We start from the raw sequence: 6,867 nt of genomic DNA, 5'->3' as shown, positions 1-6,867 counted from the left end.
TTTAGTTATTTTCCTATCTCGCTCTCATGTGTTTGCAAAGTAAATGGTCCATATATAATTAAAAATACTTTGATAATTACATTTCTAGTTGTCATTTGAGTTGCGTAGAGCAAACAATATAATGTACATAGAAGTAGGAACATTGTTATTTACATAAAACAGTTTTAGCATACATTTTCTCTTCTTGAACTAAAATTATAGTATTACATTTGTGTCAGATAATATTTCCCTGCTATTTATTTTTATATTTATTTACTTTCAAATTCTAATTAAAGATGGAGGCTAGATCAATAATATACACAATTGCCCGCCTTCCGCTGCGTAAGTGATGAGCGAGAAATAGTTGACCGGCGGAAGGGAGTTTGAAATGATAGTACATAGTTTTTTCCTTCGTAGAAGCACATGTATGAAAATCATCGTTACGAGTATTGCGGAGTTCGTAATGGTTGATTAGAAGGCTGGCATTAAGACTTGTCCTTTCAAGAAGTGTTTACAAGGAGTCGTATGAACGAAATTCAACGCTGTGAAACAAAATGACACGATGACGACGATCGATCCATCTTTCTGTTTGATCAATCATACCCTCACACATCAAGTGATGGCAAGTCCTATGGTGGAAAATAACTGAGCGTTTGATTGGAAACAACAGCTCGTGGCGTTTGACAGCGATTCGACAAATGGACGTATTATCACGATAATTTGAAATAGGCTAGACATGTGTTAAACAATCGAGCGACACGTGCTGTCGTTTTTTATAACGTTCTAACATGCTCACCTGTCTAGGAAAAACAAGGTTATTCGGTAACCTTATATAAATAAAAAAAATAAACAAACGCGCTACAGTCGTTTACGGTGTGGGCCTCAGATTTCTGTATCTGTTTCATGATCATTTGTCAATGTTATTTGCATAATAGGGTATCAGTCGCCTGTGCTTGACACACGCCGTCGACTTTTTGGGTTTAACCCTAGAAAGATAGTCTGCGTAAAATTTACGCATGCGTTTTCGAAAAATTGCTCTCACTTTCTAATTAGCGCGAATCCATAGCTGTGCGTTTAGGACATTTCATTCGTCGTTGGGAGCTGCCACGTGCCGTAAGTGTCAATGAGGTAAGTGCCACCGATTTTGAAATATAACGACCGCGTGAGTCAAAATTACGCATGATTATCTTTATCGTGACTTTTATGATTTTGGCTTATATGACAGTTTTATTGTGTTTCGTAACTTTTAATACTTTATATCATAACTAATATTGTTATTTCATTTTTAAAGATATTGAGGCAAATATATAACACAATGGGGAGTACCAATTTAAAAGAACACGAAATCCTGGCCGCTCTAATGCAAAGTGATGATGCTTTCGTGTGAGGACACCGACAGTAAAGTAGCGGACCACGACAGTGAAGATGAAGTGCAGAGTGACACACAAGAAGGGTTTCTAGACGAGATACAAGAAGAACAGCCGAAGTGATAATATATTATAATCAAACAAAAGGTGGCGTTGACACGCTAGACCAAATGTGTTCTCTGATGACCTGTAGTAGAAAGACAAATAGATGGCCTATGGCTTTATTCTATGGAATTTGCCTACCTTAACCGTGTCTGCATTAATGCATATGTAAGTTACAGCCATAATGTTAATCGTAAAGCAGAAAAGCCTCTGAGTCGCAAAAGATTTATGAAAAATCTTAGCTTGGGACTGTCTTCTTTGTTTATGCGTAGACGTTTAGAAGTACCTACTTTGAAGAGATATTTGCGAGATAAAATCTCTGATATGTTGCTAATTAAAGTGCCTGATACATCCGAAGACTATAGCAATGAGCCAGTAGCAAAAAAAAGGATTTATTGTTCTTTTTGTCCTTCTAAAAAAAGGAGAAAGACAAATACGTCCTGCAAAAAATGTAAAAAAGTTATATGTCGTGATCATAATACTGATATGTGCCAAAGCTGTTTATAACTTACTTTTATGTAAATGTATGTTCCTAAATTATAAGAAAAGCTTACTGTTGATTTTCTACTTAAAATAAGTCTGATTATTAGAATAAAAAATAAGTTTTCATTAGGAAGAGTAAGTGTTATACTATTTTATTGATTTATAGAAGACGTTTAAAGTTTTGTTTATTTTTTAAATACAAATAAAGAAGTTTAACAAATTATCTGCATTATTAATTAATCTAATATATGAGTATATATAATAACATAGAATTCATTAAAATAAACTATTAAACCTAATCCTACAACTAATTCAAATTCATGCGTAAATTTTACGCATGATTATCTTTTCCGTATTACAAAATATGATTATCTTTCTAGGGTTAAGGCAAGCTGATGTCCTCCCGATTTTTTTCTTCACCCTTCGATTAAATATCAAAGCCACCATAGAAAGAAAATCCATTGGTGTACATCCGGGATCGAACTTATGACCTCAGCGTTGAGAGTCGCACGCTGAAGTCACTATAACAATACCGCTCAACTAGGTAACTCCATACTTATTCTATACAGTAATACATATAAGTATAGCCCCCTAATAGCTCCACATCATTGTTAGGCAGAGTTGGCAGTGAATACCGGACACCGAACTTCGACTTTGGCTGTGTATGTTCTAGTTTTTAATTTCCTCCTTTTTATCTTTATCTGGAAAAATGCCAATGTTCTTTGACTGAAGAAAATGGGCACATGAAGATATTATTAGCATACATATAATGCCTACATATACTCGATTCTTTGACTCTTGACTTGAATTTAATTCGCCCCATTTATTTCCTTGTAGTTCATCTAAGTTCTACCAATTTTTTTTATTGTAACGTTAACATATAAGTGTTATCATGTGTGACTAATGTCTATTATGAGAATGTCTTTAAAGCTAATAAATAAGCATAAAAAAGCATTAGTATAAATGCATTTATACTAATTCTTCCTTCCTTCATAGGCTGAAATAGTTCTTCATACCTGAATTCAAAGATCCATAAATTAATTTAAGATAAATAAAACACAACTATGAAAAAGAGCACAACTAATGTGGAACGCCGCACTTATCTTTTTTCGCTTTTAGTCAATATTTCAAATGAAAGCTACGTAAAAACATCCAAGTTGAATTTTAAAATAAAATTTTAACTAAAAACATCTCGCAACGATGCTTTAGCGTCATTTTAAAACGAAAAATAAAAATTAGGTCGGACAGAAATGTTTTCTTTGGATTCTGCATTTCTTTTGAAAAATATATCGATTCGAACGAATCATTATTTTGTCGCGCATCGGTGGAAAATTAGAACGAAAAAAGCTTGATAGCTTTGAAATTATACCCGTATTAAAAACACTTTAAATAAACAACTAGACCGGATGTGCTATTAATGTCCGGTATCTGCTTTCCAGATTATTTTTTTAAATTTCCATGGAAGTCTATAGAAACATGTCTTCGCGTTTATATTTTTGTTCCTTAATAATTATTATATAAATAATTATGATGTAGCAAAACGCTACCAACCGTCACCATTGTTGTATAATTGATTATACAACAATGGTGGTATTATCTACACCTCAGTAGTATTAACTTCTGTTTATTGCGTGCTGTGCATAGCAGTAGATAAATATATTAAACATAATATATATTAAAAAAAAATATATTTTTTATTATTTTCTTATCAACACGAAAATATAAAATATTATTTCTAACATTATTGAAGGGCAATAGTATAAAACTTTACTATTAATTTAATTGACATAGTTTTGACAATCAGTTAAATTCTTTATATATTGTTTAGTTTAATAAAGATTATTTTTAGTTATAATAGCAATAAATAATGAGCAGTGTTGGCCTAGTGGCTTCAGCGTGCGACTCTCATACCTGAGGTCGTAGATTCAATGCGGGCTGTGCACCAATGGACTTTCTTTCATGACATGTCTTAGACCCAAAAAATCGACGACGTGTGTCAGGCACTGGAGGCTGATCACCTACTTGTCTATTAGATTTAAAAATGATCATCAAACAGATTCAGAAATCTGAGGCCAGAACCTAAAGACGTTGTAGCGCTACCGATTTATTTTGTTTTGGCTACATTATCAATGCTTCCAATGAAAACAGACATCTTCCTTAGAACTTTAGTCATCATTATCTACTCTTATCTTTATCTTACTCTTCAGGAATCTATGAACTGTTACATTTTACCTTTCGAATAAACTAAACAATTACAGAAATACGACAATAGTTACAAATTGAATCGCACTCTCGATAGAAAATGAATTATTTTTATTCTTCCGCGACCCTCCGAGTTCTTCAAGAAAATTTTCAATAGAATTTAATTTTCTTCAATGTTCCCTGCATTTGTCATCGTGTTGACTTTGCTCTGAGTACGTGTATTGTATGTCACTTAATGTCGTTATTTTGTGGCTACAATGTATTATTAGAATTATAAATGACTCTTAGCTTGGCTCTACTAAAAAAACACGTGAATTCCTGAATCCATTTCATGATACTTTATTTTTTCAAATAGGAGCTAATAATATAAGATAATGAGCCGTCTTTGTCTTACACACGCCGTCGACTTTTTGAATCTTAGGCATGGCGGTCCATAGATTTGTAGCGATTAAGACATTTTTGCTACTCTACCGTTTTATTTATAACCTCGTTAACTAACGCTTGTAATAATTAAATAGACACTAACCTATAAAGCTTTAAGATAGTCAATAACAATTCTATTTCATATCGTATATTATTGTAACGGCCCTGAAAAGTGGGATGATTGATTCATAGACAGCATTTGTGATTCAATGTTCGACGGACGATCCGATGGGAAGGCCACAACGATTTTTTTGAATTATTCATTTCTTTTCATTTGCATTTCAACGATTACATTAGGTACTATTTTTTAGAAAAAGTACTTGGAGTCATTGTATTGTTAATACTTACATTTTCTATATACCTTTATAATTTAGTTTTATTAAGTTCACTTTTTGGGTCGTAGAGCCAGTGGACTGAGAGAGTATTAGTTCAACACCTATCGTCTTATACAAATAGGCCGATTTAGTGTGAATCAGATTGGACTTATTAATCTTAAATCTACTATGAGTTATATTTAATAGCCAACAACTACAACCTCATAACAATATAATCTAAATAAACTGTGTTTAATAACTTATGTTATTTTATAGTATGATATATATTAGGTATGATAACTGAGGCTTTTACCTCACAAACCAACTGATTAGCTTTCTGTGCACACGCCGTCTAATTTATTTGTATCTATGGCATTCCTGTCGCCATGTTTTTTCACAATTCCTACACCATGCGAGCAATGCGTGTATAAACTGAAAGTCTGATCCACTGCAGTGATTCGAACGCACGTACTCTTTAGGTCAAAATACGTATGCTCAAGACAACACACCAACACTCCTTTACCAGCGCGTTGCGTGCGCCTACACGTATCATTATATAAAAAATTATGATAGCATAACTATACAATAATATTTTAGATAATTTGTTTTCAAATTAAGTCCGTTAACTGTTAGTAAATTAAGTGATCGCATCTATATATTATGTACGTTATAACAGAAAACCACCAAACAGTTTTGATCAATATATTGTGCGATGGTGTATGTAATTAATTTTGGTTGATTTAACTGAAACATAACAGTAATTTACTGAAGTTTAAATAGATGGACAAAACCACGCCCAGAATTAGTAACTTATTAAAAAAAATGACAATAGAAATAAATGGTAGGATTTGAATCTTATATCACAATTACGTTTTCAACAGCTGGGTTTAATTTTATATAACATTTAACGTAAAATAGAATCTGAAACGTAAAATAAAGCGAATACACATAAAGAATAAGCTGTTACCATTACTTACGTTTATCAGTCCATTCCCCTGCGACAACATTAAGCTTCAATAATACCGACATGACGAAATCATTTCAGAGAGAATCAACGAATATTTGGGTAAAAACATACATTTATTTAGTTCGATATTCAAATTTGTATGGCCAAGTTTTTACAGTAAACCTTTAAAAAAGTATTACTTCAACAAGTATGTTGTTTCGTGACGTGAGTAGCTCGTCTTTTGTAATAAAGTATATTTATTCAAATTAAAATTATTCAGCTATGAACTACCTTACTTTGAGAGGCACATAAAGTAACAAGCGATACCCATTTCTTTAAAAAACTAGTGGTTAAAGGATGCTAGATTCCTTCACCATACGAGTGTAATTTCACACTTTGAACGAAGGCTTTGTTGCGCAGCGGTGATTTGAAGTCACGACCTCAGGATGGAGAGGCTCTCAATCCAGCAGGCAAACACGGCTTTAAATTTTATTTACCCTAATGATATTTTATTTTATTTAAGATAAACAAAACAGAACAATGACAAAAAATGGTGTCAAACCTTTTCCGTGCAATTTATTAAATCCAAAATATTTGCCCTCTGTAAAGTTATTAAAAACATGGAATTTACAAGCAATATCGCGTCAGGAGGGTTTTATGTCAGGTTCGTATGTCGGATTTAAATCAGATTACGATCGGGGTTTAATTCGGCTAAAATATGTTATGATAATCTAAATTACCCTTGATTTGTTTGGAAATTTACTCGTTATGAATCCCCTGTGTGAGTCAGTTAAATCGGGTCAATATGTTTATGATGATTGTGTTAGTTAGTAATTAAACAGATAATACCTTCGTATGTGCATATTTTAGTAGAAAAGAATTAGCTTCAGCTAGAGAGCAGTCTTCAGACTTGACTTGAAAAGACGATTTTGGGCTTAATAGTGGTGCTACAACCTGGTCGGTCTAGGCCTCAGATTTTTGTATCTGTATCACGATCGTTAGTCAATCTAATAGGCAAGTAGGTGATTAGTCCTCCATTGCCTGACATCGT

Source organism: Pieris rapae, chromosome 15, assembly GCF_905147795.1.
Source record: "Pieris rapae chromosome 15, ilPieRapa1.1, whole genome shotgun sequence".
NCBI lineage: Eukaryota > Metazoa > Arthropoda > Insecta > Lepidoptera > Pieridae > Pieris > Pieris rapae.
Note: the sequence above shows the minus strand (reverse complement) of the source record.